Raw genomic sequence first — 27,017 nt, forward strand, 5'->3', positions numbered from 1 at the left:
CCAAATAAACCCAAACAAGTAGAAATTAAGGAAATAATAAAGAGAAGAAATCAATGAAATTAAAAATAGAAAAATGATTTTGGTATTACCTTGATACCAAAACCAGACAAAGATAGTACCAAAAAGGAAAACTATACAACAATATCCCTCATTAGCACCGATGCAAGAATCCTTAACAAAATATTAGCAAATAGAATTCAACAATATATAAAAAGAATTATATAGCATAACCAGAGATTTATTTCAGGAATGCAAGGATAGTTCAATATTCAAAAATCAATTAATACAATCCACCACATTAACTGGTAAAAAGAGAAATATCATAGATCATATCAATTGATTCAGAAAAAGTACTCAACAAAATTAAACATCCATTCATGATAAAAATTTTCAGTAAGAGGAACTGAGGAAAATTTCTTCAATTTGATGAAGAGCATCTAAAAATAACGTATAGCTAACATTATAACACTAAAATATTGAATGCCTTTTTCCTAAGATCAGGAACAACGCAAAAATATCCACTCTCATTACTCTTATTATATAGTGCTGGTAGTTCTGCCAGCACAGTTAATCAAGGAAAGGAATAAAAGGCATATAATCCTGAAAAGAAGAAATAAAACCATCCCTATTTGCATATGACATGATTGTCTATATGGAAAATTGCAAGGAATCTATGAAGACAATTTCTAAAATGAGTATGTGACTCATAAGGTCATAAGTTAAACATACAAAAATCAATTATATTTTTATTTATGAGCAATGAACATATGGCCATCAAAATTAACGTTTTTATATACTAGAAGTAAACATGTAGACACCAAAATTAAAAATACAATAAATACCACTGGACTTCCCTGGCGGTCCAGTGGTTAAGACTCTGCACTTCTAATGCAGGGGGCACGGGTTCTATCCCTGGCCGGGGAACTAAGATCCCACATGCCACACGGCACGGCCAAAAACCTAAATAAAAATAAAAATGTAATACCATTTACAGTAGTTTTTAAAATGAAGGAATTAATTGTAAATCTAATAAAAACATGTCCAACACATCGATGCTGAAAAGTACAAAATGCTGATGAAAAAAAATCAAAGGTCTAAATAAATGAAGAGATACACTGTGTTCAAGAAATGGAAGACTAAACATAATAAAAATGTAAATTCTCCCCAAACTGATATACAGATTTAACACAATTCCTTTAAAAAAAAAATTTCAAGCAGGATTTTTGAAGATGCAGTAGAGACAGACAAGATTAGTCTAGACTTTATATAGAAAGGCAAGCAACTAGATTAGCTAAAACAATTTTGAAAAAGAAGAATGAAATCAGTCTATCTGATTTCAAGACCTAATATATAGCTACAGTAATAATGAAGAATGCATGATATTGCTGGAGGAGCAGACACAATAGATCAATGAAACAGAATAGAGAACCAGAAATAGACCCATATAAATATGCCTATCTTATTTTTGACCAAGGCACAAAAGCAACTCAATAGAGGAAGGTTAGCTTTTCAAACCAATGGTGCTGGAGCAACTGGACATCCATAGGTCTATCCAAAGGACCTCAACCTAAGAAACACATCTTATACAAACATTAACTCACAATGAATCATGAACTTAAATGTCAAACACAAAACTATAAAGAGAAAAAAAAAAAAGTCTTCAGAATGTAGAGCTAGGTAAAGAGTTCTTGGACTTGGACTTGACACCAAAAACACAATCCATAAAAGGAAAAAGTGATAAACTGAACTCCAGCAAAATTCAAAACTTTTGCACTGCCAAAAACCCTATAAAGAAGACGAAAAGGTAAGATATAGATTGGGAAAAAATACATGCCAACCACATATCTGACAACTATTATCTAGAATACATAAAGAACTCTCAAAAAACAGTAAAAAAAACAAACAATCCAATTAGAAAATGAACAAAATTCATGAAAAGACATTTTACCACAGAGTATACAGTTGACCCTTAAACAACACAGGGGTTAGGGGTGCCAACCCCCTCTCCCCACCACACAATCAAAAATTGTGTGTGACTTTACTGTCGACCCTCTGTGGTTTCAACCAACCACAGATCGTGTAGTACTGTGTTAACATATTTACTGAAAAATATCCATGTTTCAGTGGACCTGCACAGTTCAAACCTATATTAAGAGTCAACTGTATTGATACACACAACTTGCATGAATCTCCAGAGAATTATGCTGAACGAAAAAAAGTCAATCTCAAAAGACTACGTACCATACAACCTTATTTCTATAACATTCCTAAAGTGACAAAATTACAGAAATGGGAAACAGATTAGCGGTTGCAAGCAATTATAAAGCGGGAGAGGGCAAGAGGGAAGTGGATGTGACAATAAAAAGGGCAACATGAGGGATCCTCGAGGTGATGGAAACGTTCTACATATTGTCTGTATATATGCTGATACTCTGGCTGTGATATTTTACCATAGTTTTGCAAAAAGTTATCACTGGGGGGAACATGAATAAAAGGTACATGGGATCTCTCCATATAATTTTTGATAACTGCACATGAATTGACAATTATCTTGAAATTAAAAGTTTAGTTAAAAAATTATAAAGCAATACTGATTCCACAACAACAACAGCAAACAAAAAGCAGGTGAGAAGTGTGTACTTCTTCATGTTCTCATTCCTTGGGGTAAGAGTCTCCTTGCAAGGCCTTGGACTAGGATTACCAAGTCAAATTTACTCTCACTCTACATTCCTCCTTAGCTAACAATCATTCATTCTGGAGGCTTCAATTACCTTATGCCATTCCTCTCTTCAGAAGTCCAGCCAACAGATCTGCTTCTCTTGGGGCTGTCCCTGTTTCGGTAGTTGTCACTATATCATCAATGCATCAGATGTTACTGTTAATGTGTGGTTTCCTCTGTCTCACTCTCACACATCTAGTCAACCATAAAACACCGTTAATTCAAGTTTCTAAATACACGGTAAATCAGTCCATTTCTTCTCATCTTCACTGCCACCTCCTGGTCTAAGCTATGACTATAACAATCTCTTGACTGACTTCTTCATCCCCATTTGTGCCTCCCTCAAAAGCATCCCTCCTGTAGCAACCAAACTGATCTTTACAAAACGTAAATACAAACCCCTCACTCTCTAGCCGAAAATCTTTCAATGTTATCCACTGTGCTTGCAGTAATCTCATCAAAGCACACAAGGTACCATATATTCTGGTTTCCACCTCAATGATTCCACCCTTCTCGCTCTTTTCTAAAATCCAGTCATACTATTCTTCTAGTTTCTCCTAGACATCCTGCTCTTTCTCACCTCAGGGCCTCTGCATTCCCTCCCACCACTCCCAGCCCAATCTACCTAATTTTCTACTCATCAGATCTTATCTATCACTTCCTCCAAGACAGGTTTTCCTGAACCCTCAGATGAGGATAGGTCCCTTATTGAATAATGAAAGAGATACTTATACAGTACTGTACAGCTTCAAATAAATCTAATTAAAGTGTTTTAATAAAAAGAATCAAATAATTCTAAGATTCATGCAAAGATAGTATCTAAGGTATAAATAATATGTTTCAATTCACAAGTCATACATATTTGCTTTGGTGATTTATTTAGGTTAATTTAGACCTACTTGATAAAGACACAACATCCATTTTCTTTGGAATTTTCTAAATATGAAATACAATAATAATAATAATACAATAATAATAATTCTCCTAGTAAGCAGCTTTGTCATTCATAGTCAAATCTGTGACCGTGATCTCAGATTTCTAGCCTGCAGAACTGTGAGAAATAAATGTTTGTTGTTTACAAGCCACCCAGTCTGTGATACTTTGTCATAGCACCTTGAATTGACTAAGACAGAAAACTGGTACTCAAAGTGTGGTGCTGCTATAACAAATACCTAAAAATGTGAAGTGGCTTTGGAACATGAGAGTAATGGGTAGAGGCTGGAAGATTGAAGTGCATGCTAGAAAAAGCCTACATTACAGCGAACAGACCATTAAAAGCTATTCTAGTGAGGGCTCAAAAGAAGAAGAGCTGCAGAGAAAGCCTCAGTCTTCCTAAAGAACACCTAAGTGGCCTTGACAGAATATTGGTGGAAAGATGGACAGTGAAGGCCATTCTCATGAGGTCTCCGATGGAAATGAGGAACATGTTATTGGAAACTGAAGGAAAGGCAACCCTTGTTAAAAAGCAGCAAAGAACGTGGTTAAACCTGCGCTCATGTCCTAGGTACTTTGTGGAAAATAGAACTTGTGGTTCTATCTTGTGCAAGATAGAAATATCCAACAAAACTGGCTATTTGGCTGAACCTTTTTCTAAGCAAAGTGTTGAAGGTCCCATGTGGCTTCCCTCGAATGTTATAGTAAAACGTGAAGAAGAAAGAGATGACTTAAAGACAGAATTTGTAATCAAAAGGGAAGCAGAAATTTAAAATTTGGGAAACTCTAAGCTTATCCATATTACAAAAAATAAGCAAGCATGTTTGGGAGAGACCACTAAGGGTGTGGCCAAAAGACCTTTCGATGAGAAGATGAGTATACGTATGAACCAGGGATTTAATCAGCCACCCCAGCAAGAAAACTGCAATTTGAACCCGAGGGGAAGGAGACCTGAACAAATGAAGGTTGGCTGTCAGACTTCTTGAAATTCATAGAAGGGAACCATAGAGCTATTCTGCTTCAAACGTGTGATATTCAGCACAAGGTAATTCAGAGATCATCAGGGCTTCCGGCTCAGTTTCAAAAGTGGGGAGGGCATAACCGTGGTTTCAACAGGCCAAAAGACTCCCACCCAAAGCCATGGGAGCCAGACCCCTCCCCGGCAGAGCTGTGGGGAAGTGGCTATCTTCATCTAGATTTCAAGGGAAGGAGCCACTTGGAGCTAGAGGCACAAGACCCAAGCAGAAGGCACCACAGCAAGGGCAAGGCCACCACAGAGACCTCCACTAGGGCAGTGCCCAGAAGAGCTGTGAAGGTGGGGCTGCAGGTCCCTGCAACTCCAAGCCAGCAGAGCCGCAGGTGTACCATTCCCACCCGGGAGAGAGGCTGCGGGACTGCACCCAGCAAAGCCCTGGGGGCAGGGATGCTCTAGTGTGTCCAGAAAGTGGGGCTCCTGCCCCAGTGGGCCTGGCAGGCAGAGCATCACGTTAAAGAAGATTATTCTTGAGCCTTAAGATTTGATGCTGTTTGCCCTGTTGGGTTCTGACTTGCTTAGGAACTATCACCCCCTTGTTTCCTATTTCTCCTTCTTAGAATGGGAGTGTTTAACGTTATGCCTGTACTACCATTACAATCTGGAAGCACATGATTTGCTTGATTTCACAGGTTCACAGCTAAAGGGGAATTTGTCTCAGGATGAACCATCCCTTGAGTCTTACCCATACCTGATACAGATGATATTTAGATGAGACTTTTGAGTCAATCCTGGAACCAGTTAAGATGCTGGGGCTACTGGGATGGTGTGAGTGCCTTCTGCACGTAACAAGTTCATGAATTCTGGGGGGCCAGCAGCAGAATGCTCTGGTCTAAATGCTTGTGTCCCGCCCCCGCAAATACATGTGTTGAAATCCTAATACCCAACGTGATAGTATTAGGAGGTGGGGCGTCTGTAAGGTGCTTAGGTCATGAGGATGGAGTCTGCATGAACGGGATGACTGCCCTTTAATTGTCCATTCTGTCATGTGAGGATACAAGAAGTCTGGGATCCAGAAGAGGGCCTTCACCTGGCCAGGCTGACACCCTGATCTCAGGCTTCCAACCTCCAGGGCTATGAGAAATAAATGTTTTTTTGTTTATAAGCCACTCAGTCTGTGGTAGTTTGTTATAGCAACCTGAACAGACTAAGACAGACTTACTCATTACAAATAATTTAGCAAACAGTGCACTATCTTCTTGCAATTTTTCTTTGCCATTTTATGGGCTTTAAGGGCAACTTCATACATACACACACACACACACACACACACACACACACACTTTGTTAGAGGTGTTAAGTTTACTGTGTAAAAAGCAACACGTGCTGTTAAGTTTACTGTGTAAAAAGCAACACGTGCTTTGTAAATAAATACTAAAAATTGAACCTAAAATTTAGGTTTCTTTCTAAAGTTTGATAAGTTCGACTTAGTTTCTTAATGATAAAAACAATAACACCAGAAAAAAACATAGGAAAATGACTGTTGGGATGTGCCATGTAAAAAGAAATTTGTTTGAAGCTTTAGAAAATGTCTATACGCACTTTCTGAATACTACCTTAGAGAGGTTAGGGCTTTAGATCTTTACATTTTAAAATTCTACAAGAAGTATTGAATGTGTATTTCCCAATTTCATGTTTATTTTCCAATATCCCATGTTGATTTAAAATTACATATGGACACTCTGTACTGAGTACTACTCTAGAATTAACTAATTCCACTAGTAATCATACCTTCATCTATTTGTCATATTACAGTTTTCAGCTGTGCTTCTGTATAGTTCATGTACACATGGTTCATAGTTCTGTATACATTTATATCTTCATTTCCTGTTAAAAACATCTAGTTAAAAGCATCATTATGAAGCATAAAAATGAATGGGTCATGAGAATAGATTTCAGAATATAAGATAAGAATAGCCATGTAAAAATACAACCACTATTAATTGATGTAAAATATGCTTACAAAATAGGAAATAGAACTTGGGACTACTGGGTTTTGCAAAAGAAGCAAGGAACACTCTAAAAGTGCAGCTTCACGGGTATTAGTGTTCATATTTTGCCAGCCTCAGGTTAATAAAACTGGGCTGTTCCCAAACTGTGAAGGAGGACATACACTCAAACCTGTATTAATAACCAAAAAGCTGGAGGAGTAGCTGGGTTTGACTGACTAAATTTACTTATAAGGCCTTTTTATTTCAACTACTGCTATTGAAAAACTTTCTAAAATGTATTCAGGAATACTTCCTTGCTTTAGTAAGTACCGTATAGTGAATATAATTGAATCAGCAGTGACTGACTGCAAGTCTTATCATACATTAGGGTCAGCCTTGTGAGCATCAGTTTTCATTGGACCCTAACAAGGATGTGCACATTTAGGCTAAATGTATACAGACTGGCCCTAGGCTATTCATTCTCTGGGAGCTCGTCTTTTTAAAAAAAAAAAAAAAAAATGAATTGTTTAAAATCGATATTTCAAAGGGGAGGAAAGGAGCTTATTTTCTTGTAAGTCAAAAACGAGGAAAAATAAACCTGGTTATCTGAGCTTTTACTATATCACTGGAGCTTTTCTAAAGTAATAGGTACTCTTGAAAAATCTGTTCCATTTCAACATTTTTAAGGAAATAAATGCCCAAGGGCAAAGCTGGGGGAAAAGAAAGGTAAAATCCAATTCCTATATAGAGAAGAAAACAATATTGAAGAAAGCTGTGCAATATCCAGGTATTTACTAAGTATTTACTATGTACTAAGTATGCTTAGGTACTAAGTACTCTGCTAAGCACTATGGCTACAGGAAGCCTTTTGTGCCTGGGCCTCAGTTTCTTCATCTGCAAAATTAAAAGTCGAGCTATATATGCCTCTCGTTTAATATATAAAAACTTCCCATGCTGTGATTCATTATGAACAAAGTGATAGTACTCTACTATGACCCACTGCATGTATATATGTATGGGGGTCAGGGGGTGGTGAAATAACTTTCCAAGGGAGCTAGGATGCCCAAACTCCTAAGAATCCTATTCTCTACAATTAATTTAGGAATGCTGGCTAGTCATTTTATTCCTCTTTTATTGCTTTGGGCAGAACAGTAAATTAAGAACAAATAAAGAGCTGATTGGTCTATGTGTTATGGGATTAAATACTAAATATCCCAAAAGAGACAGTGAAGCATCTGTGTAGGCCTTATTTCCTTTCAGTTTTCTTTGAAGTCTTATCCTAAAAGACAAATGGCATCAGCACTTGCGGTTTGATCCACAGAGCACTGGAGTGAACATGAGCAGGGCTGGATTTGGGTTCTAGCCTTGCCAGTAGCAAACTGTGTGATCTTAGACAAGTCACCTGCTCATCTGCAAAATATTTTCTTCTATTTCTGTCATTAAACAAGAAAGCCGGGGCTTCCCTGGTGGCACAGTGGTTGAGAGTCTGCCTGCTAATGCAGGGGACACGGGTTCGAGCCCTGGTCTAGGAAGATCCCATGTGCCACAGAGCAACTAGGCCCGTGAGCCACAACTACTGAGCCTGAGCGTCTGGAGCCTGTGCTCCGCAACAAGAGAGGCTGCAATAGTGAGAGGTCCGCGCACCGCGATGAAGAGTGGCCCCCGCTTGCCGCAACTAGAGAAAGCCCTCGCACAGAAACGAAGACCCAACACGAAGAGCCAAAAATAAATTAATTAATTAATTAAAAACAAACAAACAGGGGCTTCCCTGGTGGCGCAGTGGTTGAGAATCTGCCTGCTAATGCAGGGGACACGGGTTCGAGCCCTGGTCTGGGAAGATCCCACATGCCACGGAGCGGCTGGGCCCGTGAGCCACAACTACTGAGCCTGCGCGTCTGGAGCCTGTGCCCCGCAACGGGAGGGGCCGCGATAGTGAAAGGCCCGCGCACCGCGATGAAGAGCGGTCCCCGCACCGCGATGAAGAGTGGCCCCCACTTGCCGCAACTAGAGAAAGCCCTCGCACGAACCGAAGACCCAGCATAAACAAAAATAAATAAATAAATAAAAATAAAAGTAGCTATGAAATGCAAGATCCTGTTATTTGTTGAAAAAACAAACAAACAAACAAACAAAAAAACAAGAAAGCCATGACAAATTCAATGTATTTCCTTTTAAAATAAAGATATTACACAAATAGTTCAGGAGAATGCCCTGGATGTATTTTGATTTTGGAAAGGCATTTGACCAAGTATTGAATACAAACATTAAGACAGACTGCACAGTCAAATGGGTTCCTAACTTTGAACAGCAAGCTCTGAGTAATGAATCAGAAGAAATGCTGGAAAGATGGACTGAATTAACAAGATTAAATTTAACTGTAGATTCAAACGAATGGCCTAGATCACTCTTTAAAATCGCTACTATATGCATATAATAAACTTCTGGCTTTCAGTTTGGATACATCACTCTCCCTGTGTGGAATAACTGATTCATTGGGTTTTCTTCTTATGTTTCCCAAGTATAAATGCAAACCCTGGTACTACAGTGAAAAAGAATTCACCAAGCATGGAGTAGAAGAGGCCTGACTTAAGTACAGTTCATGTGAAAAAGAACTAAGCTTGAGCTGACTTCGAGCTCAACATGAGTCAACAGTGTGATATGACTGGCAAAAAAGTTAACGTAAGCTTAGCCACCAACAACAGAAGTGTAGTGTCCAGAACAAGAGAGTTGCAGCTTTACTGTATTCTCTGCATGCTGTGCTGGACACCACACTTCTAGAATGATAGGCTCCATCCCCAGGACACCCTACTTAGGAGTGACACTGACAAAACAAGCCCAATTCCATGACAGGAAGTGACCAGAATGGGAAAGGACCTAGAAAACAAGCCCTCGAGACTGAAAAAAACTAAGACTATTTCTCCTGGAAAAGCTAAGTCTTAGGGGAGAGATACTGAATATCTGATGAGCTGCTGGTGACAAAGTTCAGACCTAATAGGACACATAGCAAAGCAGATTTGCTGTCATACAAACAGTACCCAAAACAGAATAGGCTGCTTCAGCACTGGGGACATTCAGGTAATGCAACTGTTGTCAACTCTGGCTACACATTAGAAAACACCTGGGAACAGTTTTAAATCTATCAATGCCCAGGCCCCACCCGTGACCAATTAAATCAGAATCCCTGGGATTGGGCCTGGGCAATGGTAGGTATTAAAAGCTTTCCAGGGGCTTCCCTGGTGGCGCAGTGGTTGAGAGTCTGCCTGCCAATGCAGGGGACACGGGTTCGAGCCCTGGTCTGGGAAGATCCCACGTGCCGCGGACCAACTAGGCCCGTGAGCCACAACTACTGAGCCTGCGCGTCTGGAACCTGTGCTCCGCAACAAGAGAGGCCGCGACAGTGAGAGGCCCGCGCACCGCGATGAAGAGTGGCCCCCGCTTGCCGCAACTAGAGAAAGCCCTCGCACAGAAACGAAGACCCAACACAGCCAAAAATAAATTAATTAATTAATTTAAAAAAAAAAAAAAAGCTCTCCAGGGGTTTCTAGCATGCAGCTACACTTAGGAATGACCAAGGTAAATACAGTGAGGGTGGATACCTGTCTGTGTGTGGCATAGTGTAGAGGGGATTCCTTCTCAGAAGCCTGCATTAGATTTACCTTGTTAACATTACATTCTATGATCATGAAGATTAGCTCTCTTTGTAAATATCTGAGAAGAAATCAAGTTTAAATGGCACAGTCTCTTAAAAGGAAGAATTTAGGTTGAGTTATAATAGCTAGCCTATTCTATTCGTGAATAACTGCTTTCAGTGATTTAAGCATTACCATCTTTGAGGAAAAGGACAACAGTATCGGCATGTTTATATGTTGATAAATTTAAACAATTTAATTCCAAAGTTTGTAAGATAAATTTAAAATATGCTAACATTCAAGAGCTCTCAAGTTAATTTCATGATAAAATAATTCTTAAAATCAAGCAGAAGCTCCCTTGTAGTTTGAATGGTCCTGCCACTAGTAGCTTATCAGATGTACATGATAAAATGTTATATTTTCCTACTTTAAATATTTTCTAAAATGTTTTATAACATAATAGCCTGGACCAATATACAGTCCTCCGTATTTCCTCCAGTGTTGGTTATATTCTTATTCTTAATCCTACTCTTCTGACCACTGAATAGAGGCATTTATACACATTTCCTAATCCCCTTTGAAAAAGATACATCCAGAGCCTTCTGGCCTTAATATAGGTCAGGCAACCACTGTAGTGGGTGGGGTTATGAGTCTAAATTTTAGTGACCCCTCCAGATTTTTCCACTTACATATAACACACCCTCTAAACTTTAAAACTTTCACTTTAGGTTACGGTAAATCATCAACCATTTCCTTTTACTTTTGCCATCTGTCAATGCAAAAAGCTCCAAATGAATCTGAAGCTTCTTCTAGGCTACTCAAAGTCTCTCTCATTAATCTTTGTCATGTGGTTCTAAATAACGAGAGAGATATAATGAGAGAGATATTAAACAAGATCATCTTGTTTACAGACAACCACCTCCAAAAGAGCCTGGAATAATGCCGTGGATTTGACTAGATGGATTCAGGGTGAAGGAGCTTTTCAGGAGTCCTGATGTGGGGACCAAGCATACAGTTAACATTTTACCAAGAGCTGGCTAACTGTACCACGTTCCAAGTAACGACTGCCCTTTCCATATCAAAACACTAGAAAGAATTACGACCTTACAACCATCCGAGCAGCTGCTGGGTGGACAGTCTGCTCCACAGCCAACAGTCACCTTTCCATTTTTCAAGCACATACCTCTCACAGAAATGTTTTCAGTGCAGCAGTCTACAGAGCTGGTTATAACACCGGCACGATGTGACAACAAAATTCATGATGATTTTGCTTTTTTAGCCTGCCCCTTTTTTAAAAAAATTCTTCCCTCCCCTTTCATCCCCCAAAGAAAACCAAACCAACGATACTTCCACAAAACCTGACTCAGACTTATGAATATAATGCTTTCAGTGAAAGCAGACCAGCTTTATAGGAGAACAGCTTTCATGAGAAGCAGGAAGCTGATCTGAGCAGCAGAGAGCAGGGATGGGGCGGAGCAGAAAGGAACTGAGCTGGGGGGGAGCGAGCACAGACCGTCCAGGCTGCTTCTAGTTACTTATCGACAGTTTCAGCTTATAGCACAGATTTATGAACAGGGTGAGCATCGGTCCTGCCGTACCTTTTCTTTCTTTTACGAATCTCTGTCAATCTGGTAAACTATCACACGGGATAGTGAGGCCTTACAGCCTCGCCAGAGCCCAGTTGCAGGGAAATGATGTAAGCTTCCCACCTCCCACCAGCCCCTGCTCTGCCAATCCACCTCTACTCTGACCTGTTAACATCCCCTCCCTCCCCCAGTGCCACTGCCCTGGGGCGCCCCGGGCCCCAGGCTCGCCTAGCTGTGTCCTACTGTGAAGCAGAAAGTATTTGCCAGGGGATAAGGAGCATTTTTGTTTTGAGAAAAGTCTTCAATGAAAAAAGTAAATGCCTCTCTATTTAAACAATAATGCTGAGTTGACAAAAGCTAGTTCCCAGTCGCCAGGAGAAATAATATTAAATAGGACGGAGGTAAAGAATGCAATTTAGCAAAAGGCAGCAGAAAGTGTGATGCAGCAATGGGTATAATAATAGAAGTTAGGAGACACCGGTTCTCCTATTCTAATACCACCTTGATGACCTTGAACAATTGGCTTAATCTCTCTGGTTTCATTTTCTGTAAAGGGAAAGAGTTAACGTAAATTACATCTGAGGTCTCTTGTAGTAATTTTATGAACTGATATGCAAAAGAGACAAAGCAGGGGAAAAAAGTAATCTGACTGTGGCCAACTGTTTGTTGTTTACTCAAAATTGCACACAACTCCTTACACTGAGCTATTTAAAATACGCTTTGCCAAGGTGCTAGTAAATGTGAGTAGGACTAGCAAAAGACGTGTAGGAAAAAAAGTTACAGGCAATTTGAGTGTTAATCCTGACCTGGAGAATTTATAGAGAATTAGGATTGTGAAGATTCATTCTCAGGAAAAGACGCTTTATAAACAGATGCTTAGAAGCAATTAAGACTTTTAACATTAGCCTAGACAACATAAACTATTTACCTTGGCCAGCACTGTTCTAAGTTTACAGGACAAGTGTGTGTGCGCGCGCATGCACACATACACACACACATCGGGGGAGAATTTTTTTTAAATTAAGAGCCCACTGGTTACTAGGACAACAGTCTTCAAATTAGGATAGGCAAACTCCTACAAGTGCATAAGACTTTCTAAGGGGTATGAAGGGTATGCAGGCACATAGATGGTCAATCAATTTCCAGATCAACCTTTGTAAGTACACTTATCTGCCTGAGAATGCCCCTAGAGAGCAGGTTCACCTGTCCCATCCCCTCTTTTCCTATCCCCCCTCTCCCACTTTACAAAATCAAGGCACACAGTCACTCATCACAAATGTCACTCTGGGGCATTGCTCATGGTAGGAAAAAACCTCTGAGCAGGACATAAGGGTACAATTAGAAATACTGGTAGCGAAAAAGTGTGTGGCCCTAACTCCTGCAACTCAGGTGGTTTTGCCAATTTTTTGCTTGGAATAAAATTGGAGGAGGACCTAATTTGGTTGTCAGCTGATAAATCATCAAAGACAATTTTAAATGATAGAGCACTGTGGTTTTGAATATAACTGAGGAGGAGTTCAAAGAACTGAGTGACACTGCTGTAATAATACTCTCATCCTCTTCAACATATTTATGTAAACAAAATTACAGTGTATATATTAAAATGAATGAAAAGTATGCTGAACTCTTTCTGCAGTGAATAATATTCACGTGCTGATATATGAACTAACTAGAAGAAAAGTACCAATAATGCACTGAGATAAATTTCCAGTAAAATAATATTTTTCTCTAATATTATTTATCAAAATTTGTAATTCACATGTTATTTTGATCAACTGTGTACTAATAATCACTGTAATAACTTAAATATCACTTAAAGTCTTGTGATCACAATAAATTAACTTTTGTCACCAGAAGTACCATAGGGTGATCAAAAATAGATTTTTTAAATGTAATAATACATAAGGATAAAATTTAGTGGGAAAAGTATAATAATAAAGACTTCAAGGAGAAAAATTAACACTAAAATTTGACTGTTAAAGAGTAGTTTGTAAATGGATAGTGGTAGGTAAATATTAAACAGCTATGGTATTTGATTCAAGTAAATACATTTTAAAAGGCTATACCAATTTTATTAAGAAATGTCAACATTTACAATCAATGACGATTATATCATTAGCAAATGATTACACCTATGACAAAATTTTTAAATGTCATTGAAGAAATATATGACAGAATCCAATAGTTTTCAAAATTCTTTTACTACAGCAAAAATGTTTAAAGACTGGTGAGCCCTTCTTCCAGTCCAGAGCACCTTTCAACTGTTACTAAGAGCTTAAAATAAATAAATAAATTTTTTTTTTTAAAAAAAGGACAGCAATCTAGAACCTCAAGAAATGAGCCACATGGAGCAACTAAGTTTTCCAGTTACCTGTGGTTATATTCTTTGAGTACCACAACAGTTTTGTCTCCTAATTTTAAGCTATTATAAATGAAAATCTTCTCAAAATGGGGAACTTCTGAGACCACACCAACATGATTTAACCGTTTATTAGTGTTTCCCAGACAATTATTACTAACACCAATCCTGCAAAGTATTCATATAATGCCCCCAAGGCTTTTGCTGCTCCTCGTGTTTGGCATTTTGCATTTCTGCCAGCAAGCAGGGGATGTGGGTTCAATTCCTGGCCCACCAATCACGAGCTGCCAGCCCCTAAGCCAAGGTGCTGAAACACCCTGAGCTACACCTTTCTTCCCTATAAAAATAAGTTCATCTCATTTTCTTAAACTATCTCACAAAACTGAGATGAGTTCACAGAAGTGAACATGCTTTACTTTAAAACTCCATACGGAGAAAACTTAGGTTCTCACTACTGAGTGCCTGCATGAAGCTCCCCTCTCCATTCTAATTGTGGAAATCAGCCAAAAAGCTAACTAAATCTGTTTAATTCTGATAAAAATGGTTTAAGTAAGGGATGGGTGTCTTCTATAAAATACATACATCAACTTAGTGACATTTATTTCCAGAGGTCATATGGGTTCTGGATCACTGATACTGATGGATGGCTGAGTAACATATAGAAAGATGTAACTCTATATATGTCCCATCCAAAACCTCAATCTGCTGATATAACAAAAGATTCATGGAAAAGAGAGGCCTAACATTTTTAAGATGTGATGCTCATTCACCTTAGTACCAAGCCTATCACCCTCCCAACCACCAATATACAAATACATGTTGCTTTTATTAATTATCTGCTCACTAAATGTTTTTTATTATTATGGTGTTTGGTAGTCCAAAACTTCAGTTCCCAAGCTACTGTGCCCTACTGTGCCCTGTGCTGAGTGCCCTAGAACCTTAGGTTCATTCCCAGAAGCACAAAATAAACCTTTCACTTTCAAAAGTAGCAAATAAAATTCAAATAACATGGAAGGGGAGATAAGGTTTTAAAGAGTTAACTGATACTACCTGTTCTATTTAAAATGTTCATATGGTAAGCTTACTCTAGTCCATGAATTATTATGTGGTTACTATTATTACAGTCTCACTTGACCCTTGAAGCAATTCTAATATTATTTCCAGGCTACTGATTGTGAAACTGAACCTCAAAAGTATTGAAGTGATTTGCTCAACATCACAAATGAAAGCCAGAACTAGAACTCAATCCTGCAGATGGATGGTCCAGCAAAGTTTGCTGGTACATGTACTTGCCCCACTGAAACTGCTGGTATAATCAACAAAAACTGCAGTGAGAAGCTATGGCAGCATTCCTGCTCTTTTCTGTGTTTCCCACGGGGCATCATGGTTTTAGTCCAAAAAGCAGGCATTTTGGAATAGCAGAGATCAGAGTTTGAATCCAGACCATGTGACTTGGGCGAGTTATTTAACTTTTCTAAGGCTCAGTTTCCTTAGATGTAAAAGGTATTAAACAGCACCTATGTATAAGGTTGCTGTGGGGATTAAAAGGGATAGTGTTCTTAGCACCACGCCAGCAACAAACTTGAGTTTACTAAATAATGATAACTAACATTTTTGAGCTCCATTATGTGATGTGTCTTAGTTCATCTAATTTTCCTAATAATTCTATGGCACAGTAGATACTATTATTATCACTCCTAGAGAGGTAAGGCAATCTGCCTAGGGCCACAGAACTACGAAGGGAAAGAGATGGCCTGAGGCTCAGAAGCCTGACTCCAGGGCTCACACTCTCAACTACCCTATAATACTGCTGCCTCTTTAGAGATGAGTATAACGATAGCACCTTTAGTCTCACCCCCATCTCCATCATCCACCTTCTCTATAGTTAGCCTGGAGGGCCTTAGGTCTATGAAGCACCCCAGCGATGAGACACAAAGAGCTGGGAATCTAAGTGACACTGACAGAAGTAAGGGCTTCAGGGAAGAAGTCAAGAAGGAAGTTGGTCCCTGGAAGAGAATAATGTGCAACAGAATGGAGAAACTAAATGGAGGCCTGAAATTGGGAACATGAAAAAAATATCTGCTACTAGATGGGGGACGGGGTCGGGGGACTCAGCCCAAGAAAAATAAACCTATATTTTAAAAATCTAATTAGGTGCCTAAAAGGAAAACTATAAAAGAAAAATTGCAAAAACTTGGCCTGTGATATAATTTGGGGTTTACTCCCTATCTATTTAATAATTGTTATCTGACCCTGGGGGAAAATGTGATCATTTTAATCAGCTCTCACTGATGACCTGATACAGGCACAATGAAAAGCATTTACCTCTGAAAGTATCAGGGCCCAGCAAAATGTCCCTTTCAACTACTGAACTGCAATTCTATTCCACTGGCAAGTCTTCAATCTCATGCTCATGCCATGTTATTGCTGAGTTCCTGTGGATAACTGTGTTTTGGGCTTTTAATCTACATTATTTTCCTCTGTGCCTTCTGCCTAAATCTAAAACCTGGTTTTTTTCACTTAAAGGGACTGCTGGATATCTCAGTTTACCTATTTCCCTCAGGCAGAGTTAGGCTGCATTCCATGTGTTCCCAAAAGCTCTGCACGTGCCATTATTACAGCACGGATGACTCTCGTTTGTGACTAAAGATCTCATTACCCTGTGAGAGCCCACAGAAAAGAATCCACGTTTTGCTCATCTTCACAACCCCAGCATCTAGTACACTGTGTTGCACTCAATAAATGTTGAAAGATCAGCTGCAAGTTTTCAAGCCTGTTTTTCGTCTCCTTCAAGGTTTCCTTTGCCACTATCTCTTTAGATAGTGATAATCTTGGATCACCAAAAGTGATTAGGATTTAGAGGATTAGTGATTACTTCTCTGGCAACTGGCTGGGGAAATAAAAAGGAAACAATTCTGGGTTGATGCTTCAGTACCCACTTTCCTGAATATGTCCAGATCCCGTTTTCAGACAAAAGATATGCCTTAGGGTCATGATCACTTAAAATTTTTTGACTAGCTCAAGGGGCTTTGTTTACCCCATAATATCCAGCAAAGTGCCTAGCACAAGGTCAGTGTCAGATAAACACTTTTTATATTGGTTAACTGATTGCTGCTATTGGAACTGCCATAGGCCAAATGCAGAAGATCCCTGAACTACCAACAAGGGTGTTAAAAGATTTAGCAAAACACCAGTTAGTCTCTAATTTCAGATAATTAGCTTTTTAGAAATGTGAAACTATGATTAAATATAGTCAGACAATAAAAATTCCCCAAATATCATACTTCTATTTTTTCCATATGGAGGTCTTTGAAAAGTATAGTGCTAAGAGAACTTCCTAACCCTAATCTGGAAAAAAACACTCTCTCATAAACTATATGGCACAAATTAACAGAAACTGTTGATCCTTTAAGGTATGTGTAATAGGAAGGAGACTCGGGATCAGTGAACAAGTAATACTCCTGCAATTCCCCAAATCTGATTCTATTTTGATAAATCTAAACATACCAATTTGAAAAAGTTACTGGGCGGGGGGGGGGGTAGTTCTGAAAGTTGCATGTGCCCCTTTTGTTCATAAAGCCTGAGCTTGTGCATACTGGTAAATATAGCAAAATAAACAAACTTTAAAGTAAAACTTTAGGTTGTATGCAAAGATCTATCTTTAAATGTTTCAAGTTCCCCTAAGATTTCCTTGCATTATTAGCCTTCAAGAGACATTAAGGCTGAGCATTCTGTTCAATGCTAAGGCAGCTATTATACTAAAAATCATCTTAAGATATTTTTAAAAATCAGCAATCTCTCAGAGAACACCTGGTGATCTTAACAAACCTTTTTTTTAACCCAAGACATTAAGATAAAAAAAAAAAAAAAAAAAAGTATAGTATAGTAAGTAGATTACATTTTACAGGCCCATAGGCTTATAAGTTTTCCCAAATGTCAAACTCATACTATACTGAGAGATTATTAACTTTGTGATGGAATTAATCTCTTTAATATAAAGCCACAGTCATAGCTACCATATAATCAAAATTAAGTTATATATACAATGCCAAAAAAATTCAAAGTAATATTTCTTTGTGTCATAATGATTATAAAGGCTAAATGGTATATATTCACCAGTAAGTTACAGATTCTCCTCACCACATACATTCAAAATATTCTTTTATTATCTTCATGAAATCTTAATAAGAACATTTTAATTACCTAAAGTATTCTGCTCAAGGAAATATTTCTATTAGTATTAAGACGCTTTAAAATAAATAGAATGTTACTAGGTATGGGATTTGTGTCCTCCTTTTAACTGCGTGCTATTACTAACAGGTGTAACATTCATTGATTTTTTTTTTCTTTTTTAAATTTTTTTTAAATTTTATTTTTTTATTGAAGTATAGTTGATTTACAATGTTGTGCTCATCTCTGCTGTACAGCAAAGTGACTCAGTTATACACATATAGACGTTCTTTTTTTATATTCTTTTCCATTATGGTTTATCATAGGATACTGAATATAGTTCCCTGTGCTATACAGTAGAACCTTGCTGTTTATCCATCCTATATATAATAGTTTACATCTGCTAATCCCACACTCCCAGTCCTTCCCTCCCCTATCCTGCTCCACCTTGGCAACCACAAGTCTGTTCTCTATGTCTGTGAGTCTGTTTCTGTTTTGTAGATAGGTTCATTTGTGCCATATTTTATATTACACATATAAGTGATATCATATGGTATTTGTCTTTCTCCTTCTGACTTACTTCACTTAGTATGATAATCTCTAGTTGCATCCATGTTGCTGCAAATGGCATTATTTCATTCTTTTTTATGGCTGAGTAGTATTCCATTGTATATATGTACCACATCTTTATCCATTCATCTCTTGATGGACATTTAGGTTGTTTCCATGTTTTGGCTATTGTGGATAGTGCTGCCATGAACATAGGGGTGCATGTATCTTTTTGAATTATAGTTTTGTCTGGGTATATACCCAGGAGTGGGATTGCTGGATCATATGGTAATTCTATTTTTAGTTTTCTGAGGAACGTCCACACTGTTTTCCACAGTGGCTGCACCAACTTACATTCCTACCAACAGTGTAGGAGGGTTCCCTTTTCTCCACACCCTCTCCAGCATTTGTTATTTGTAGACTTTTTAATGATGGCCATGCTGACTGGTGTGAGATGGTACCTCACTGAAGTTTTGATTTGTATTTCTCTAATAGTTAGTGATGGTGAACATCTTTTCATGTGTCTACTGGCCATCTGTATGTCTTTGGAGAAATGTCTATAAGGTCTTTTGCCCATTTTTTGATTGGGTTGTTTTTTTGTTGTTGTTGAGCTGTAGGAGCTGTTTGTATATTTTGATGAACATTCATTAATTTTTATAGTTCCTTATAAAACAAGTAAATCATATTTAGTAGAAATATATTTTCTCCAATCAGATTACATATATTATTTATTTGCATGTTTTTTAACCTGATAACTTTTCCAGAGAAAAGCTGTTTTTCTATTATCCTCTAACATCTCTCTAGCTCTATGAGGTCTCAGGTTTGAAAGTCATAATTTGTCAATGTTTTAGCAAGTCCCTTGATACACAGATATCTAAGATGGGTCTACAATACATAAGGTTTTACTGATGGAAATTTAGCAAGCATATTTTACAATATATTTTCAGTTAATAGAAAAACCACTGAGGTAAACATTATTTCCATTTTACAGAGAAAGACACTAAGCTCTGTAGAGGCCAAGCAACTCACATACTAAATAAGCTTTAAAAGGAAAGATTTGAATTAGGTTTTCTTTCTTGAAATCAGGTGCTTTTAGCATATACTGGAAAGTTTAAAAATACATTTGTTCTTCAATGAAGAATAAAATTTGGGGGAGCAGGGAATTCCACATGCTTCTCAAATGCCTCCTGCTTCTCCTCCCCTTTAAAGCAGCTGTTTCTGAATCATAAACCAAGTCTTTCTAAACCTCTTTTATTGGACTTGCACTGTTCCCCAAATTCTCTAGCTATTGTTTTAATCTCTTTCATTATTTTTATAACTTTTTTCACTGTCCTATGAAAAATGTTATCTAAGTTTGGTTTTTTGTTTGTTATTTTTTAGATAGGCATTATAGTTTTAAAAGGAAAAAAGGCTTCTTCTAGAACTTACAAGCACCAAGGAGAAGGGAAATATACCTTGAAAGCTAATGACATGATTCTACACTTAATCTATGATTCTGTCCTTAAGACTGTGGGGAAAAAAACCCATCCAGAATGGCATTAACCTTTAGGAAATTGGCCACTTCCCAAGAGTGGATAATGTGTGGAAGCTGGAGGTATTATGGGTTGTGTTAAGGAGGCAAGGTCACAAAACGTCAGTAACTAAGTTTCCGGCAATACCGGGGCACGCAAAGTTGTGACTTCTCTTGGAACCACACACAGCCTGTGCTTTTATTGATGAGTGGAACCCCTGACCTCACACTCCCGAACAGCTTAATTCCTACTATCTGTCCCAAACCCCAAGTGCTGGTTGTAGGCCCACTGGCATGGCTTTTTATGATAGACTAAGTAATAGGTAAATAAGCTCTCAGATGTGAAACACAGCCCGACACGGTCACTGCAAGAGGGATTCATCTATGTAAGTAGGAAGTGCTCTGGATAAAGGTTAAACTCTAAAATGATATAAAGAAATAAGAGAGGGAGTGGTAAAATAAGAGAGATGAAGATTTAGAAAACTGAAATACAATAGATACATGTATATGAACATACATAAATAATTTTGTTTATAATATAACACATATATCTAATTATTTCACTCATAAAATCTTCATGCTTAAAGCTGATACACCCTTACTGGTCCCACGGAATGGTTATTTATAAAAATATTTTCAGAATTGTTTACAAGAAATACTTCCTATTTGAAACTGTAAAACTCATATTGTACTTGTGAAGTAATATATTCCTGGGAAAAAATGAAAGGATTTAAGATCTGTAGAAAGGATGAAGGGACCAAATTACACCCCAAAATGTTGGAAAGCACTAAAACAAGGGCATAAAGGAACTAATCAAAATTCATGGAGCACAAGGCAAAATTTCCAGCCAACTGTGAAAATCACACTTTTGAAACAAATTTTGTTTTGCTAGATATTGTCCTTTCTTTAAATACATCTATGTGCCTTTTTTGTGATTAAGAAGGCCAAAATTCTCAAAGCAGGCATAAAGAAATTCTGAGATACTTCTGTACTTGAACAACAGGTTAACTGTCCTCTGATATCTTCCCAGAGAAAATGAAGAGCACAATTCCACTTCCGAAACTTTGAAAAAGAACTGCTATGTGGCACTGCTCAAAAACCAAGCCAACACTTAGGCTTTCATGCTTCCTCTGGTGGAACTTCTTGAAACAGTGCCAAGAATCATTTGATCACGTAAACCAGTGCTGATGAGTTAGAAGCAGCTGGAGTATATGAATCAGTGGTCATTTCTCTGTTACATTTTTGTTTTCAAATAATTATCTGGAGAACCAAGTAACTTGATCAAAAAGGCACACTGGAAACAAAATTAGGAGGCAGAAAACCTAGAGGATAGTTCTGAATTAGGATTAAACTCCTTTGACTTCAACTGTTCTCTATTTTTTTCTATAGCTTTGTTTTCTCAGTCCTCTTACAAGATTTTGGAGAGTAAGTAACCAAGTACACTTCTACCTTCCTAAACACAACAAGATAATGGTCAAATAGCAGATGTTCAAAAGACATTTACTCATTGAGTGTAATTAATAAGCTCAAATAATAAAATGTTTCCTTACTTTTCCCCCATTAAAATCAAGTTTGCATTAAAAATAGGAGAAATTGCATAAAATGACTTCTAAACATTCAAATGCAATGCATCAAAAAAGTTAAAGGGAAGTTTCATGGGGCAGAGTACAGTAAATGCAGAAATGGAAATAAATGTGTGTAATGCAACAGCCCTAATTCTTACATCACAGATGTTCTTTGTAAACACCATTTATGTTTTTTTTAACCTAATTTAGGAGATTTAATTTCTTATATTCATGAATGTTCACTAGTAGACTATATACAGTATATGATTTTAAACTGAAATAAATATTGCCCATAATCACATCACTCCATAGTGATTTTTGACTCCGTCTTTTTTCTTTGTAACCCCGAAGTCTGCCATGCCCTTACATCATGCTATATGTTCAATTTTTACCCCATTCTTGCACATTTCAATCAGAGAATAGGACATGAGAAAGGCCAGAGTTGAGAGGAAAAGGTAAGTGGGTATTAAGAAATAAGAACAAAAGGATAAACAGCCAAATCATTCAGGACTTTCTTAGTCATGGTAAGGAGCGTGTATTTATCCTAAGAATGACGAGAATTCAGTATAGGAGTAATAAGATTAGATCTGCATTTTGGAAGGTCCCCGCTGGCAGCAAGGGGAGGAGGGTGGACAGAAAAGGGGCAAAACTAGAGGCAGGGACACTTTTTAAGACCTTGCTTAGAGACTTCTCTGGTGGTCCAGTGGTTAAGACTCTGCGCTCCCAATGCAGGGGGCCCAGGTTCAAACCCTGGTGAGGAAACTTAGATCCCGCACACTGCAAGTAAAAGATCCTGCAACGAAGATCCCGAGCGCCACAACTAAGACCCGGCGCAGCCAAATAAATTAAATAAATAGATAAATTGAAAAAATTGAAGGAAAAAAAAAAAAAGAACTTGCTTAAATTACACAGGCAAGTAATGTGGTGGTCTGTATTAGGATGGGGCCGGTAAAGGGGAGGAGCCATGGATCAATTCCAGAGATGCAAAGGAAGTAGAATCAACTAGACTTGATGGTTAAACGTATCAGGGTAGCAGATGGGAAGATAGGGAAAGGGAGGTTTTACTATAAATCCTTCCTGAGGAGTATTTTTTAAAATGACGAGCTATAATAATTATAAACTTGCTTTTCTTTATAGTGGTTGCCTTTATGCATGTATTCCTAAACAATACACAGTTTAAATTTGCCAGCTTCTGAACTCTAGATAAGTAGAATATTCTTCTGTGACTTGCTCCCTTCTCTCAGGATTATATGTCTGACATTCATCTGGGTGCTTGTGTTTAACTCTTTCGATTATATGGCCAAATGTTGAATGAATATACCAAAATCAGCTGATCTAGTAAATGAATGATATGCAAAAAAAATTTTTACCCCATTCTTTTTTATTCACTTATGTTAGTTTTAGGAAAAATAAGTATTTCCTAATGTTATGAAAAATATAAATGAACACAATCTTAACGGCTGAATTTTTTTTTTTTTTTTAACTGGAATTGGGAAACTCAGGAACAGAGAAGTTAAGCATCTTGAACAAAGTTACCAGATGTACAGGTAGCAAACTGGGATTTGAACCTACAGTGCGTGGTTCCACAGCCCATGCTAGTAACCAAATTGCTTCTTCTGTTTATGCAACGTATGTTTGCCACACCCCTCCCCTCGTCCCACCTACATCTCATTCAACTGCATTAGCTTCCGGCTTCTCTCCAACACGAGAAAGGGCTACTCAATCCAGGCTGGCTGCTTCTTTACTGATCCTCCTACTCTCTACCTTTCTGTCCCCCATCCCTGTGCTCCAGGCCACTTTTCTTACTTTGTGACCATGTTGTTCATACAGTTCCCTCTGTCAGTCACTTCCTGCTTTTCCACCTCCTCAAAGCCTGACCACCTTTTAATATCTGGCTCATGTCCCCTCCCCTCCATAAGGTCTTAACTGGACAATTGAAAACATTCATTCATTCAAATCATTCAATAATTACTTATTTAACACCCACTGTGTATCAGGTACAGCTCTGAGCACTAGGATAGAAAGGGGAATGAAACAGACAAGGCTTCTACTCTCACAGGAAGAACAGAAGATAAACAAGTTAAAAAATGAAAAAATTTTTCAGTGATAAAATATTATGAAAACAAGGAGATTTCTGTACTATTTCTGCTTGGCTTTCTGCCAACTTGCTGTAAAACTGTAAATCACTGAAGGCAAGGATTCCACCTTTTGTCTAAAGCCTGGCATACAATAGGTACCTCAGTGATCAGTGACTTAATACATGTACAAATGAAGAGAATGGATGACTGGATGGAATGACGGATGGACGGAGGGATGAATGAATGAACGAGCAACTGCCTCAAACTGTGACTAAACCATTCCATCTCTAAGTTTTGCTTTCCCCAACTAAATTGTTCCCCCGACTAGACTGAGGGTCAAGAGCCTAGAGTCTGAAAATCTGTACTGGTCTGGCCTGCCCAGTGGAGGTGAAAATGAATTAACATAGGGCAGGCACCTCCAGTTAAGGCATGATCCCCACTATTTCCTATCCTCTTACCCAATGCCCACTTCCCATGGTCACGCTCCCTGCCTGCTTCCTGCAAGCATCTGCCCCCATGCAGGTTTACCTTTAGGACAAGGTCCCAAATTTTCATAACTAATAGTAAATAGAAAATTGAAAAGCTCCGTAACATAATCTTAACTAATTCTTTAGGAATTGTGAGAATAGCAATTTCTAGCTCAGATTATCTAGAACTACAAGAAGTTCTGAATCATTCTAATATGGGGCTAAATTCTCAAAAGCTCACCAAAACTAATTTCATTTTTCTTTAAAAATGCTAATTTAAGTTTTCAAAACATTCCGAAGAAGTGGTGGAATATAGTTTTAAATTAAAGCAGGATAAAATGGCCAAGCCCTCAACAGTGTGGAATTACTTGCTTACCTCACTGGACACAATAATCCCAGACCACAAACAAGGACACTGTTTACTTAGCCTTGACAACAAAAATAAATCCACAGACAACTCTGTGGACTCCAGTCTAATGAACACAGTCTCAACAGTTCAACATTCACTTTAGGTGCACATTTAATTGTCAACAATATTATAAACATAAATGCAAACTTTGTGACAAAAATCCAACAGTAATGCTCAGTCATAAATAAGTTAACTAACCAGGGCACCCAGAAAATACATTATTTCTTTTGTAATAATCACCTAAGTGAAACATTAAAAAAAATTTTTTTTTTCCTCATTAAGAACTAGCTAACCCCTGAGGATGTGTCCATTACTTGACTTAAGTTTAAGAAACCCAGATTTAAAAAATACAATTAAGGGTATCTCTCCAAAAATGAATTCATGTTTATTTGTGGTATGGGCACATATATGTACAACAAACTGAATACTTTAATCAAAGTTCATTCCTGATTAATATTCAAATGCTAGTGATTCTTAAAACATTAAAACTTTACAGTCCTCTGCCCATCAGGCACAGTTCTCTGATGAACAAATAGTTAATGTACATAAATAAACTCTTTAAAACAGCAGCTTACTGATTACTGTGACTTAAGAGAACCATGTGGATGAATTATCTTGGCCAAATAATTATCCTCTATTTATTTGATATTAACTTCTGATTTTGCACTGGGATTTATTAAAATGAGAACATTTGTTTAATATTAAAGTTACATGAAAGAGCATCTGAAAAAAATCTCCAAAAGTTGATCTTTTATTGTTCACTAACAAAAATGTCCAAAAATTATAAATAAAGTGTAACCCTAACCAACAAGAGTTAATGCAGATTGAAATCGGAAGAGTCTGGAACCCCTTAGTTTAGGGGTTACTGAACTCTTTTGTGAAATAAACATAATACAACCAAATATCTTATTTTCTTGCATCTCCGTACTGTGTTTTAATAACAATTAAAATAAGTCCACTTTTTAGTTATCCAGAGAGTCTTATATATATAAAACACAGGTTTCCTATTCAGGAAATATTTCTCTTGTTATTTCAAGTGCCTCATGCCAATTTAGCATCACTAAAAATTATCAATTTTGATAAAATATTTTCCAAAGAAACTAAAGAACCATAGAAAAATAAATAAGATTGTATTTTTGTGGTACTGAGTTAGCTAAAAGCCACAAAATTGGAAAAGAAACACTTCTTATAAACATCATAATTATAAAAACTTAATAATTTAAAGACTTAAATTGTACTTGCTTTCATATATATAGTATGGGCCTTTCAAGAAGCTATTTTTTCCTACTTGGAAATAAAGATATTTCCTTTTTATCTTAGCATAAATAACCAATTAGCTCCCAATTCCATCTCCAGGTACTATTCTTTCTCTCTTCCTCCTTTCCAAATAACACTTATCAAAACACTTGTCAACAGCAACTATCACCTTTTTCTCCCTTCCTACTTGCTCCTCAACCCACTGCTATATGGCTCTCACCCGCCTCCAGTTCTCAATACTGACTCTCCATGAGATCACCAGTGGCCTGAACATGCTAAACGCAGGGGTGGATTTACAGCCTCACCTTACTGTTTCCTCTGCTTGAGTTACTGACTTGACATTCTCCTGGTTTCCCTCCTGGCTCCCTGAGCAGTCCTCAGCCCCAAACTGGTTCATGCCATCCATCTGCCCTCTTCAAGGCCTTATTCCTATACTTTCCCCTGCATTTCTGTCTCCCAAAGGCCTAACAATTCTTAAGATTTCAACTGAAAACACTTCCTCAAAGAAGCCTGCCCTGCTTCTGCAGCTTTGGTCAGCTACCCAACTGTAATTTTCTTACTACCCCATTCTTTTACTCTTAAGCATTTATGACTATTCGAATTAAAATAATTGTATAAGTAATTATTTGATACCAACAGCCCTCACTGAAATGTAAGGGTAGGGACGGTGATCTCTAGTGCCCAGCACACAGCATTCTACACATGAACATTTGAAGGAAGGAAGGGAGAAAGGGACAGAGGGAGGAATGAGTTTCACAAACTAAATTGAAAACTATTAACTTTGATTCTAAATAGTAAACTAAAGAAAAAAAATAGCATCAT

General features: G+C 37.8%; 1 protein-coding gene across 14 annotated transcripts in view; it reads right to left on the reverse strand.

Annotated features, from left to right (window-relative positions):
- The window catches only part of BBX (BBX high mobility group box domain containing), a 278,769-nt gene that overhangs the window by 190,116 nt on the left and 61,636 nt on the right, over positions 1-27,017 (reverse strand). For 2 of the 14 annotated variants that reach the window (XM_036850542.1, XM_036850535.1), the window contains exon 3: positions 2,772-2,849. The exons of 8 other annotated variants lie outside the window; for them this stretch is intronic. The gene's annotated coding sequence lies outside the window, so the exon portion shown is untranslated. Of the gene's footprint in view, positions 1-2,771; positions 2,915-11,428; positions 11,541-27,017 lie in introns of those variants that run through there. 4 more of the 14 variants (XM_036850540.1, XM_036850538.1, XM_036850539.1 and 1 more) reach the window with 4 other exon arrangements.

Source organism: Balaenoptera musculus, chromosome 4 (genome assembly GCF_009873245.2).
Source record: "Balaenoptera musculus isolate JJ_BM4_2016_0621 chromosome 4, mBalMus1.pri.v3, whole genome shotgun sequence".
Classification (NCBI taxonomy): domain Eukaryota; kingdom Metazoa; phylum Chordata; class Mammalia; order Artiodactyla; family Balaenopteridae; genus Balaenoptera; species Balaenoptera musculus.